Source organism: Vulpes vulpes, chromosome X, assembly GCF_048418805.1.
Source record: "Vulpes vulpes isolate BD-2025 chromosome X, VulVul3, whole genome shotgun sequence".
Taxonomy (NCBI): Eukaryota; Metazoa; Chordata; class Mammalia; order Carnivora; family Canidae; genus Vulpes; species Vulpes vulpes.
In genome coordinates, this window is record NC_132796.1 from 122,076,368 (window position 1) to 122,089,401 (window position 13,034).

Below are 13,034 nucleotides of genomic sequence, written 5' to 3' on the forward strand. Positions count from 1 at the left end.
TAGGAATGTTGGTTTGTGCACACTTCTGGAACTCTTGTCTTTGCGCCCAGGGGTGGAAATCCTGAGTTCGATAGTGACTGTACCAAGAACGCCTTGACGGCCCGCCGCACTGTTTTCCACACTGGCTGCAAGGTTTGACACTTCTGATTTCTCCACAACTTCTCCAGCACTTGTGGTTTTCTTTTTCTTTTCTTTTTTTAAAATGATTTATTTATTCATTCAGATAGGGCAAGAGAGAGGCAGAGACACAGGCAGAGGGAGAAGCAGGCCCGATGCAGGTGGCCCGATGCAGGACCCGATCCTGGGTCCCAGGATCACGCCCCGGGCTGCAGGCAGCACTAAACCGCTGCGCCACCAGGGCTGCCCTGGTTTTCTGACTTTTTGATTCTAGACACCGTGCGTGTGAGCTGGTATAGCTCGTCGTGGTTTTGATTTGCTTTTCCCTGAGGACCAGTGGCGATGTGCATATTTTAACGCCCTTACTGGCCATTGTGTACCTTCCTTGAAGAGACGTAGACTCACATCCTCTCCCTATTTTTAAACTGCGTTGTCTTTTTATTAGTGACTTGTAAGACTTGTTTATATATGCGACGTACAAGTCCTTTATGGATACGTTATTTGTACATATCTCTCCCGTTTTCTTTACACTTTTTGCGATTTCTTGAGAGCGTCCTTTGAAGCACAAAGCCTTACATTTTGGTGAAATACAAGTCGTCTTTTCCCCCCTTTTGTTGCTCATGCTTCTGGTGCCATGTCCGAGAGTCCTTTGCCAAATCCAAGGTAATGAAGATTTACTCCTGTGTTTTTTCTAAGATTTTTGTAGTTTTAACATCCATTTACCTCGATGCTCTATTTCGAGTTGATTTCTGCATATGCTGTGACATAGGGGTTAACCTCCTTCTCTGGCGTATGGATATGTAATTGTCCAAGCACTGTTTGTTGGGGGACGTGATGCTTTCCCCGTTGAAGGACTTCCGCACCCTTGTGGAAAATCAATCGACTCTACGGGTTTCTTTCTGGACTCTCAATTTTATTCTGTCGGCTTGTATGTCTAGTCTTATGCCAGTAACACGTGGGCTTGGTTGTTGTGGCTTTGTAGTAAGTTTTGAAATCAGAAGTGTGAGTCCTCCTCCTGTGTTCTTTTCCAAGATTGTTTTGGTTATCTGGGGCCTCTTTTTTTTGGAGGTGGGCTCTTTTAATTCCATATGAGTTTTAAGATCAGCTTGTCTATTTTTGCAGATCAGGTAGCTGGGATATTGAGATTATATTAAATTCACCAATCTATTTGAGGTATATTCATCTTAATAAAGCTAAGATTAGGGATCCCTGGGTGGGTAGGGAGAGATCTCTCTCTCTCTGGGATGACTATCATAAATAAAAAAAAAAAAAAACTAAGATTAATTAAGTCTTCTAATGCTTGAACATGCAACATCTTTCCATAATTTAGGTCTTTTTAAAGATTACTTTTTTGTATTTTATTTATTAATTATTAATGAGAGACAGAGGAGAGAGAGAGGCAGAGACCCAGGCAGAGGGAGAAGCAGGCCCCACGCAGGGAGCCCGACGTGGGACTTGATCCCGGGTCCCCAGGATCACGCCCTGGGCCCAAGGCGGCGCTAAACCGCTGAGCCACCCGGGCTCCCCAAGATTTCTTTTAACAATTTTTTTTTTTTGTTTCAGTTTATAAGTCTTTTATTTATTTATTTTTTTTAATGTTTGATCTTTTCAGTTTATAAGTCTTACACTTCTTTGGCTGTGTCTAAGTATTCCATTCTTTCTGATGCTGTTGTGAATGAAGTTTTCTTATTTTCATTTTCAGACTGTTCGTTGTGTTTAAAAATACAACAGAGGCTGTTTATAGCGGACGTGATGGCTTCGAGGTCGCTTTGTGGAATTGGAGCGCTGGCTGCGCAAGGGCCACAGTCCCCATGGAGTCGCCACGGTCCGCCCCGTGGCACCGGGAGGTGCTGTTCCTACTGAGATGAGCAGGCAACTGGGCTGCAGAGGGAGGTCATGATGAGTGCGCAGAAGGGGCTGGACCCATAAGTATGCTGGTCCCATAGACACCTTCGAGCACGAAGGCCCACCCTAATTTAGTCCCATCTATCACCCACAAACAAATAGTGGGTTGCATCTTTGAAGAGGACAATAGTGCGTTCATCTTGTTCTGGCCACACAGAGGTGAGGTCAGTGATGCCCTAGCCGAGGAACCCATTACAAGCTGGTGCCCTACCAGTTGGCCACCCAGTCTTTGCACTAACTTACTCAAAACGGGCTATCAAGTTTCTCCTTTCCACTAAAGACCAGCCATCGCATTGGCTTCTTCTCCTGCCCCCCACCTGCCCAATACAATAGATTTTTAATTGATTTTATAATTTCCAGTCCTGCCAAACTCACTCACTAGTTCTCATGGTAATTGTCAGGGTGTTCCAAATGACTTGGTCAAACCGCTTGTCTGCAACTGATCATGTGAAATAAGATGATCGTGTGCTTTTTGTTTTTTTATTCTATTAATGTATGACATTAATTGATTTTTGGATGCTGAGTTAACCTTGCTTTCCTCGTATAAATCCCACTTGATCATGGTGCATAGTTTATTAAATATGTTTTTAGATTTGGTTTGCTAGTATTTTGTTGAGGATTTCTGCATTCAACTTCATAGTATTTATTGGTCTGTAGTTTTCTTTTATTGTGATGTCTTCCTCTGGTTTTAGCATCAGGATAATATTGGCCTCATGGCATGGGCTCAGAAGTATTCCTTCCTCTTCTGCAATTTGGAAGATTGTGAAGAATTGGTTTTAATTCTTTTTAAATGGTTGCTAAGGCTCAACCCATTTGGGCCTGGGCTTTTCTCTGGGGGTAGTATTTTGATTACTAATTCAATCTCTTCACTTGTTATAGGTCTATTCAGATTATTTCTTGCTCTTTAAACATTTTTTTAAGATTTTATTGATTTATTCATGAGAGACAGAGAGACAGCGAGGCAGAGACATAGGCAGGGAGAGAAGCAGGCTCCATGCAGGGAGCCTGACGTGGGACTCGATCCCGGGTCTCCAGGATCACGCCCTGGGCTGAAGGCGGCGCTAAACCGCTGAACCACCAGCGCTGCCCTCTTTAAAAATTTTTAAATGTATTTTATTTAACCAAATATATCCAAAAACTATCATCGATTTTATGATCATTCAATTTATGACCAATATAAGATTATGAATGAAATGTTAGTAATTTTTGTTCTACGTGTCAGAAATTAGACACCTGCAGCAAGCACATCTCAACTTGCACCAGCAATGTCACTATGTCTTGTGTCGGTGCAACCCCCACAGCTGCATCCTCCCCCTACAACTTCTTCTCAAGACCCGCTGGCTAGTGACCTAGGCCTCACCCCACTCTCCTCTCAGGTTACATCACAGAGCCCACAGGCACGGAAGTGGGGGTACATATACTCACCCTGTCTAGCGTGCTCAGGTGCTTACTTTCTCCCCACCTCAAGGCACCCAAGTTCTTTTTTTTTTTTTTTTAGATTTTATTTATTTATTCATGATAGACACAGAGAGGAGAGAGAGGCAGAGACACAGGCAGACGGAGAAGCAGGCTCCACGCTAGGAGCCCGACGCAAGACTCGATCCCGGGACTCCAGGGTCGCGCCCTGGGCCAAAGGCAGTCGCTAAACCGCCGAGCCACCCAGGGATCCCCGGGCACCCGAGTTCTAAAAGGAAGCGATGCTCACTCACTGAGCCACCCAGGCGTCCCTTTTGCCATATTTTTTTACATTCAATCAATTTGCATTGTGGGATATTAAGCATTTCTACTATATATGTAGTTGTATCAGTTTTGAAAATCCACTCTCAAAATCTTTGCTTTTTTAATTAGATTTTCTTATTGTGATCATTAATATACTGGGATTTATGTGTGTCATTTAATCTAATTTTTCCTTTTCCATATATCTTATGGGATTTTTTATTCCTCTATTCCTCGTGTCTGTTCATTGCTTTCTGCCCATTTTTAAACTGGATTATTTGTTTTCTGGGTGTTGAGATTTATGTTTTTCATATATTTTTGATACTAACCCTTTATCAGCTATGTCATTTGCAAATATTTTTTCCCATTCTGAGGGCTGCCTTTTAGTTTTGTTGATTATTTTCCTGTGCTGTGCTTTTTAATTTTTTTATTTAACTTTAAAATTTTAATTTAATTAATTATATTTAAATTCAATTTGCCAACATATAGAACAACACCCAGTGCTCATCCCGTCAAGTGCCCCCCGCAGTGCCCGTCACCCAGTCACCCCCACCCCCCGCCCTCCTCCCCTTCCACCACCCCTAGTTCGTTTCCCAGAGTTAGGAGTCTCTCGTGTTCTGTCTCCCTTTCTGATATTTCCCACTCATTTTCTCTCCTTTCCCCTTTATTCCCTTTCACTAATTTTTATATTCCCCAAATGAATGAGACCATATCATGTTTGTCCTTCTCCGATTGACTTACTTCATCACCATAATACCCTCCAGGTCCATCCGCGTTGAAGCATTTGCTTCAAATGGTGGGTATTTGTCGTTTCTAATGGCTGAGGAATATTCCATTGTATACACAGACCACAGCTTCTTTATCCATCATCTGTCCATGGACACCGAGGCTCCTTCCACAGTGTGGCTATTGTGGACATTGCTGCTAGAAACGTCGGGGTGCAGGTGTCCCGGCGTTTCACTGCATCTGTATCTTTGGGGTAAGTCCCCAGCAGTGCAATTGCTAGATCATAGGGTAGCCCTATTTTTAAATTCTTAAGAAGCTTTTTATCTTGATGAAATCCTAACGGTTCATTTTTTTCTTTTGTTTTCCTTGCCTCAGGAAACATCTAGAAAGAAGTTGCTATGGCCAATGTCAAAGAGTTTAGTGCTTTTGACAGTTTCAGGTCTCACATTTAGGCTTTTAATTCATTCTAATTTATTTTTGTGTATGATTTAATAAGTGGTCCAGTTTCCTTCTTCTACATGTTCCTGTCCAGTTTTTCCAACACCACTTATTGAAGAGACTCTCTTTATCCCATTGGGCATTCTTTCCTGCTTTTTTGAAGATTGACCATATAGTTGTGGGTTCATTTCTGGGTTTTCTATTAGGTTCTATTGATCTATGTGTTTGTTTTTGTGCTAATGCTGTAATGTTTTGATCACTTCAGCTTTGTAATACAACTTGAAGTCCAGGGCAGCCCCGGTGGCTCAGCAGTTTAGCGCCGCCTTCAGCCCAGGGCGTGATCCTGGAATCCCGGGATCGAGTCCCACGTCGGGCTCCCTGCATGGGGCCTGTTTCTCCCTCTGCCTCTCCCTCTCTCTCTCTGTGTCTCTCATGAACAAATAAATAAAACCTTAAAAAAATAACTTGAAGTCCAGAATTGTGATGCCTCCAGCCTTTCTTTTCTTTTTCAGGGTTGCTTTAGCTATTTGGGGTCTTTGATGGCTCTGTCAGAATGTCTGAAGTTAAAAGTCTGAAGAAATAAGTATTGGCAAGAAAGTGGAGAAAAAGAAATCCTTGTGAAATGTTGATGGGAATGTAAAGTGACATAGCTGCTGTGAAAAGCAGGATGGAAGTTTCTTAAAAAAATAAAAATCAAAGTGCAATATGATCCAGTAATTCTAGTACTGGGTATTTCCCCAAAGAAAATGAAAACACAGGGCACCTGGGTGGATTAGTCATTGGGCATCTGCCTTTGGCTCAGGTCTTGATCCTGGGGTCCTGGGATCGAGTCCTGCATCAACGCCCCGCAGGGAGCCTGCTTCTTCCTCTGCCTGTATCTCTGCCTCTCTCTGTGTGTCTCATGAGTAAATAAATAAAATATTTTAAGCAAATGAAGACACTAGTTTGAAAAGATACACGCACCCCTATGTTTATTGCAGCACTACTTACAAAAGCCAAAATATGGAAACAGCCCAAGTGTTTCTTGATAGATGAATGGATAAGGAAGGTGTGGTATGCACACACAGTGGAACATTACTCAGCCATCAGAAGAGTGCAGTCTTGCCACTTGCAATGACCCGGATAGAGCTAGAGGGTATAATGCTAAGTGAAGGGAGTCAGAGGAAGACAAATACAGGATTTCACTCATGTGGAATAAGAAACAAGAGAATGAAAGAGAAAAAGTGGAAAGAAAGAAAGAGAAAGAAAGAAAGTAAAAGAAAGAAAGAAAGAAAAAAAGAAAAGCAAGAGGGTAGCCCAGGTGGCCCAGCGGTTTAGCGCCGCCTTCGGCCCAGGGCGTGATCCTGGGGTCTCGGGATCGAGTCCTACATCGGGCTCCCTGCTTCTCCCTCTGCCTGTGTCTCTGCCTCTCCCTCTCTGTGTCTCTCATGAATGAATAAATAAATAAAATCTTAAAAAAGAAAGAAAGAAAAGACAAAAAAAACAAAACAAAAGCACCCAGACTCTTAACTGCAGAGAGCAGACTGGTGGTCCCCAGCGTGGAGGTGGGTCGGGGAGTGTGTGAAACAGGTGAGGGGGATTAGGAGTACACGTATCTTGGCAAGCACTGAGTAGTGTCTAGAACTTTTGAACCACTATATTGTAAAGCCCAAATTAATATAACGCCGTCTGTTAGCTATACTGCAATTAGAATAGAAGCTAAGGAAACGGCATTGGTATATAACTAATAACTAAATTCCACACTTTATTCAAATTTCACTTATTTTTCCTGATTTTTTCCTAATTTCCCCTTTTTCTTTCCAGTAGTCCATCTAGGATACCACATTACATTTTGTCAACATGTCTCCTTAGCCTCCCCTGGGCTGTGACCGCTTCTCAAAGTTTCTTGGTTTTTGACAAGATAGAGAGGCCTTTGAGGAATACTGCTCGGGGATTTACTAGAGTGTTTCTCATTCGGCTTTGTTTGAAAGGATTATTATGCTTCAGCTAGTTAGGATTAGACCCCTCTAATGTGAATGTTTGCTTGCTCCATGTTGTCTAAGTTAAGATCCCCTTAGATCTCTGGGGGCTCAGCGGTTGAGCATCTGCCTTGAGCCCCGGGTGTGATCCCGGGGTCCCGGGACCGAGTCCCGCGTCGGGCTCCCTGCGTGGAGCCTGCTTCTCCCTCTGCCTGGGTCTCTGCCTCTCTCTCTCTGTCTCTCTCATGAATAAATAAATAAAATCTTAAAAGAAAATCCCTTAAGTTACCGTCATTTTTAAGAATTTTGTTTTCTCTTTGCTGTTCAGCTCGGGGGCGATCACCCCGTCTTCCAGATCACACCGCGTTCTTCTGCATCTCGTAACATCCTGATCACCTCTAGAGTAGTTTTCATTCCAGTTACTGTATTCTTCAACTTCGATTCGTTCTTTCTTATATTCTCTGGTTCTTTGTTGATATTCTCAGTGAGGTCATCCACTCTTTCGTCTGGTGAGCATCCTTATGATCATTACTTTTTAAAAAAATAATAAATGTATTTTTTATTGGTGTTCAGTTTGCCAACATACAGAATAACACCCAGTGCTCATCCCGCCAAGCGCCCCCCTCAGTGCCCGTCACCCAGTCACCCCCACCCCCGCCCTCCTCCCTTTTCACTGCCCCTTGTTCATGTCCCAGAATTAGGGGTCTCTCATGTTTTGTCACCCTCATTACTTTGAACTCCTTTTAAGGTAGATTTGTTACTGCCATCTCGTTTAGTTCTTTTTCCGAGGTTTTGCCTTGTTCTTTTATTTGCCACGTGTTACTCTGTCTCCTGGCTTCGCCCGACTTTCTGTATTTGTTTCTATGAATTAGGCAGAACCAGTACTTCTCCTAAATTTGAAAGGACGCTCTTATGTATGGTGCCCCCCGTGTAGGCTGTGTGTGCTTGGGGAATTGGGAAGGCTAGCGAGAGCTTTGGGTGGCGTGGCCTGGGGCTGCGGGGCTGCTATGGTGGGGCGGGAAGAGCTGAAGTGGATACAAGCTCGGGTGTCTCAGGGTGCTTAGCACGGGGGCACCCTGGTAGGCATGAGCTGGGTGTTCCCTGGATGCTCTGTGCAGGGAGTGCCTAGGGGGTGGTTAGTGGAACTAGGAAGGTCCCAGAATGCTGTCCACCAGGAGTGCCCTTACCAAGTCATCTGGAACCAAAGTGGTGTAGGCCTGGAGGGTCCAGGGTGCTCTGTGTCTGTGTTGCCTTCATGAGATGGCTGGACCTGTCGTGAGTACTGACCCAGGGGGTTCTGGCGTGGGCCATGCTGGGGTCGCTTTTGTGGGATGGTTGGGGCTAATGTGGGCTGCGGCCTAGGAACTCACTAGCTGCTCACTCACTCAGCAGGCCAGTTAGGGTGTTCAGACTGGGCACTGGTCCGTGCTTGCAAGGGAGAGGGGGATGCGAATTGTGGAGCTCACCGACCCCTCCAACCCAGAGAAAGTTCGAACAGCTCCCTCACCTTTGGATGCGGTTCTAGGGCTAGTTCCTCTATGTTCTAGTTGCCCTTTTGGGTCATGGCCTTTTTTTCAGTTTCCCGGGGCAGACAACTCTGCTCCTGGTCCCTCAGTACTATCTCTCCCCACTGCAGTCCACAGCGTCGCGGGGGGGGGGGGCCCTTGGTGATTGCGTCTCTACCTCCCCCGCTGTTCTCGATGTGGTCTCTGTCTCCTGTTGTGTGGAAGCTGTTTAGGCAGCTCTCGGTTCTTCGGGAGGAGCCGCTCCATAGTGCACGTCACTTGGTGTGTTCTGCAGAAGAGCTGGCCCCAGGGGATTCCTATATCACCATCTGGGACCAGAAGCTGTAGTTCCACTTATTTGAAACTTTTAATTTTTATATGATTATACTTTTATCCATAACGTAGCTTCCCACAACAGTAATGTTCGTGTAACTATTGTACTTACACTTCTTACAGTTGTTGGTAGGCCCAGTGGGACAGAATTTTTCAGGTTATGGTTTAATTTTTTCTTTTTCTATGACCTTGATATTTGAAACTAGCTTCACTGAATATGAAATCCTTGGTTCACACTTTTTTCTTCGAATTTCTTGAAAATGTTGTTTCGGGGCCTTGCCTTATATGTTGTTTTTGGAAAGCCTGATTCAGATTAATTAATTCCCCTTCATGAATTGTTTCATCTTTTTGCCTAGAGGCTGTGAGGATAAATTTTCTTTATCTCTTATGCCTAATAATTTTACTAGGATACGTCTTGGAGTTGATCATTTTGTTATTTGTTTTTTTCCCCAGAAAACCAGTGGGACCTTTCAATGTGTAGACTAAAGCCTTTCACTCTGGAAAAATTTTCTTGGATTATAGGTTTAAATCTTTTAAATATTAGCTCTGTTACATTGTTTTGTTTCATTGTTTTGTTTTTCTTCCTCGGTAATTCTAATTAGACACTGCTATTCCTTTGCTTCTTTTTCAATTTACCAATTTCTTTCTGATCCTTTTTACTTTCTTCTTTATTTTCCTTCTCTCAGTTATTTTTCTGACTTTTTCAATGCACCTTATTAAACTTTCTTGAGTCTCTTTTCCCTTTGCCACCTTTTAATTTATCTTCACTTTTTAAGAAAGATTTTGTTTATTTATTCATGAGAGGCACAGAGGAGAGAGAGAGAGAGAGAGAGAGGTAGAGACACAGGCAGAGAGAGAAGCAGACTCCACGCAGGGATCCCGGGTGCGGGACTCGATCCAGGGTCTCCGGGATCATGCCCCGGGCCCAAGGCGGCGCTAAACCGCTGAGCCACCCACTTCTTCACTTTGTCTTCACTTCTGAGATAATTTTGTCTCTTACTTCCATTTATTTCCTAGTTTTATCTAATTTCTCTCCATTTTTTTTCTTGATTTTTTTGAATGTCTGAATCCAGCTAATGTTTTTCATATCCCAAAATATTTGCCTGCATGTATTTAATTCCGTTTGGGATGTTGTCTTACAGGATTTTTTTTTCTGCTTCACAGTTGTTTTCTAAAAGGAGATACCAGTTGAGGTGTGTTGAATCTTGTTTTCTGACTTTTTTTGATAATAATTCTATAGATTTACCAAAAGTTACTTTTCACTTCTTTCATATGTCTTGTAGTTCTTCCCTAGAAGCCCTGCCTTTTGAAGAGCGCCCCTTCAGATTGTGCATACTAATAAGTTACTTCCTTGTACTCTGTGTTCTGGCGTCCCAGGACGTTTTAAAACATTTTAAAAAATATTTTATCTATTTATTCATGAGAAACACGGAGAGAGAGGCAGAGACCCAGGCAGAGGGAGAAGCAGGCTCCATGCAGGGAGCCCGACGCGGGACTCGATCCCGGGTCTCCAGGATCGTGCCCTGGGCTGAAGGCAGGTGCTCAACCGCTGAGCCGCCCAGGGATCCCCTAAAACATATTTTTATACTTGAATTAGACTTACTGTTTCTTTCGATGATTTTAGGTTAACCCTAGGCCCGTGACTAACTCTCTTATTTCCTAGTTTTTATCAGCCTGTCCTTCCTCACTACAGAAGTTTGTGATGCAGCATGAACGTAAGAGAGTACTTCGGGGATTTTCTTAGAGTTGTATTGATGTTTGGGGATTTTTCTGCTTTCAGTTATGCTTCCCATGTAGTTTTAGTGCCATTTAGAATTTTTTTTTATTTGCATTGATTTTGGAAGAAACATTGGAAGACACAAACCAAGGAGGCCACCATTGTCTTTGTCAACCTGAAAGTCTAATTACTCTTTTTAAGAGGTTTCCTGGGCAGCCCAGGTGGCTCAGTGGTTTAGCGCCGCCTTCTGCTCAGGTCATGATCATGGGATCCTGGGATCGAGTCCCCCATCGGGCTCCCCTCAGGGAGCCTGCTTCCCCCTCTCCCTGTGTCTCTGCCTCTCTCTGTGTGTCTCTCATGAATAAATAAATTAAATATTAAAGAAAAAGTTTCCTAACTTAGAAAAACACTATGCACCATCCCCCACTTTACGGAGCTCACAAGGTATCATTCTCACCTTTGCTGATAACAAAGCAGACCTTGGAGGTGGTCTTAGGTGGTAACTTGTATAAAATAAAATCTATCCTCAGACACTGGGTAGTGTACACTTACCTTCTTTCTTACAAATAGCAGCCTTTGCTTTAGGTTTTCAGTTTAATTCTAGTTAAGAGTGTTCTGTTAGTTTCAGGTGTCTGATATAGTGATTCCACGCCTCCAGCCATCAGCTGATGTTCATCACAACTAGTGCCCTCCTTCATCCTCATCACCTCGTTCTCCCACCCCTCCCCCTCCTCCCCTCTGGTAGCCATTAGTGTGTTCTCTATAAATAAGAGTCTGTTTCTTGGTTTGCCTCTCTCTTTTTCACCCTTTGATCTTCTGTTTTGCTCCTTGAATTCGGCATATGAGTGAAATCATAGGGTATTTGTCTTTCTCTGACATGTCACCTAGCATTATACTCTCTAGCTGCCTCCATGTCATTGCAAATGGCAAGATCTTATTTTTTTTTATCATGGCTGAGTAATATTCCTGTGCACTGTGTGTGTGTGTGTGTGTGTGTGTGTGTGTGTGTGTGTGGCACATCTTCTTTATCCATTTATCAGTTGATGACATTGGGGCTCTTTCCATAACTTGGCTATTGTTGACAATGCTGCTATAAACATCGGGGTGCTTGTGTCCCCTTGAATTGGTATTTTTGTATCCTTTGGGTATATACCCAGTAGTGCAATTGCTGGATTCTAGGTAGCTCTATTTTCAACTTTCTGAGGCCCCTCCATACTGTTTTCCACAGTGGCGACAACACTTTGCTTTCCCACCAACAGTGCAAGAGGGTTCCTTTTTTTCTCCATATCCTCCCCAACACGTTGTTTCTTGTTTTTTATTTTAGCCACTCTGACAGGTGTGAGGAGATATCTCATTGTAGTTTTGATTTGTATTTCCCCGATGATGAGTGATGTGGAGCATCTTTTCGCGTGTGTGTCAGCCATCTGGATGGCTTCTTTGGAAAAATGTCTATTCAAGTCCTCGGCTCATTTCTTAACTGGATTATTTGTGTTTTTGGGTGTTGAGTTGTATCAGTTCTTTTTTTTTTTTTTTTAAAGATTTAACTTATTTATTCATGAGAGACACAGAGAGAGAGAGAGAGGCAGAGACACAGGCAGAGGGAAAAGCAGGCTCCATGCAGGGAGCCCGACGCGGGACTCGATCCCGAGATCCCAGGATCACGCCCTGGGCCGAAAGCAGATGCCTAACCGCTGAGCCACCCAGGCGTCCCCGGTTCTTTTTTAAAAAAGATTTTATTTATTTATTCATGAGAGACACGGAGACACAGGCAGAGGGACAAGCAGGCTTCCTGCGGGGAGCCAGATGCGGACTGGATCCCAGGACGCCGGGATCACGACCTGAGCCAAAGGCAGACACTCAGTCACTGAGCCACTCAGGTGTCCTGTATCAGTTCTTTATATTTTTTGTATACTAACCTTTTATCTGATGTTTGCAAATATCTTCTCCCATTCTGATGGTTGCCTTTTAGTTTTGTTGACTGTTGCCTTTGCTGTGCAGAAGTTTTGTTGACTGTTGCCTTTGCTGTGCAGAAGTTTTGTTGACTGTTGCCTTTGCTGTGCTTGATGCTGTGCATCAAGACTTTATCTTGATGAAGTCCTAATAGTTAATTTTCCCTTTTGTTTTCCTTGCCTCAGGAAATGTATCTAGAAAGAAGTTGCTATGGCTGATGTCCAAGAGGTTACTGCCTGTTTTCTCCTCTAGGATTTTGATGGTTTCAGGTCTCACATTTTGGCCTTTAACCCATCTTAATTTATTTTTGTATATGACGTAAAAAGTGGTCCAGTTTCATTCTTTTGCATGTGGCTGTCCAATTTGCCCAACGTTTGTTGAAGAGACTGTCTTTTTCCCATAGGATATTCTTACCAGCTTGGAAAGATTAATTGACCATGTAGTTGTGGGCTTATTTCTGGATTTTTAAAAGTTATTTTTTATTGGAGTTCAATTTGCCAACATATAGCATAATACCCAGTGCTCATCCCATCAGGTGCCCCCCTCAGTGCCTGTCACCCAGCCACCCCCACCCCCCGCCCACCTCCCCTAGTTCCTTTCCCAGAGTTAGGAGTCTTCATGTTCTGTCTCCCTTTCTGATATTTCCCACTCATTTTTTCTCCTTTCCCC

At 43.5% G+C, this 13,034-nt stretch overlaps 1 pseudogene; it reads left to right on the forward strand.

Moving 5' to 3' along the window:
* Positions 1–1,826: 1,826 nt before the first annotated feature.
* Positions 1,827–2,629, forward strand: LOC112933030 (cytochrome c oxidase subunit 5B, mitochondrial pseudogene; annotated as a pseudogene).
* Positions 2,630–13,034: the final 10,405 nt, after the last annotated feature.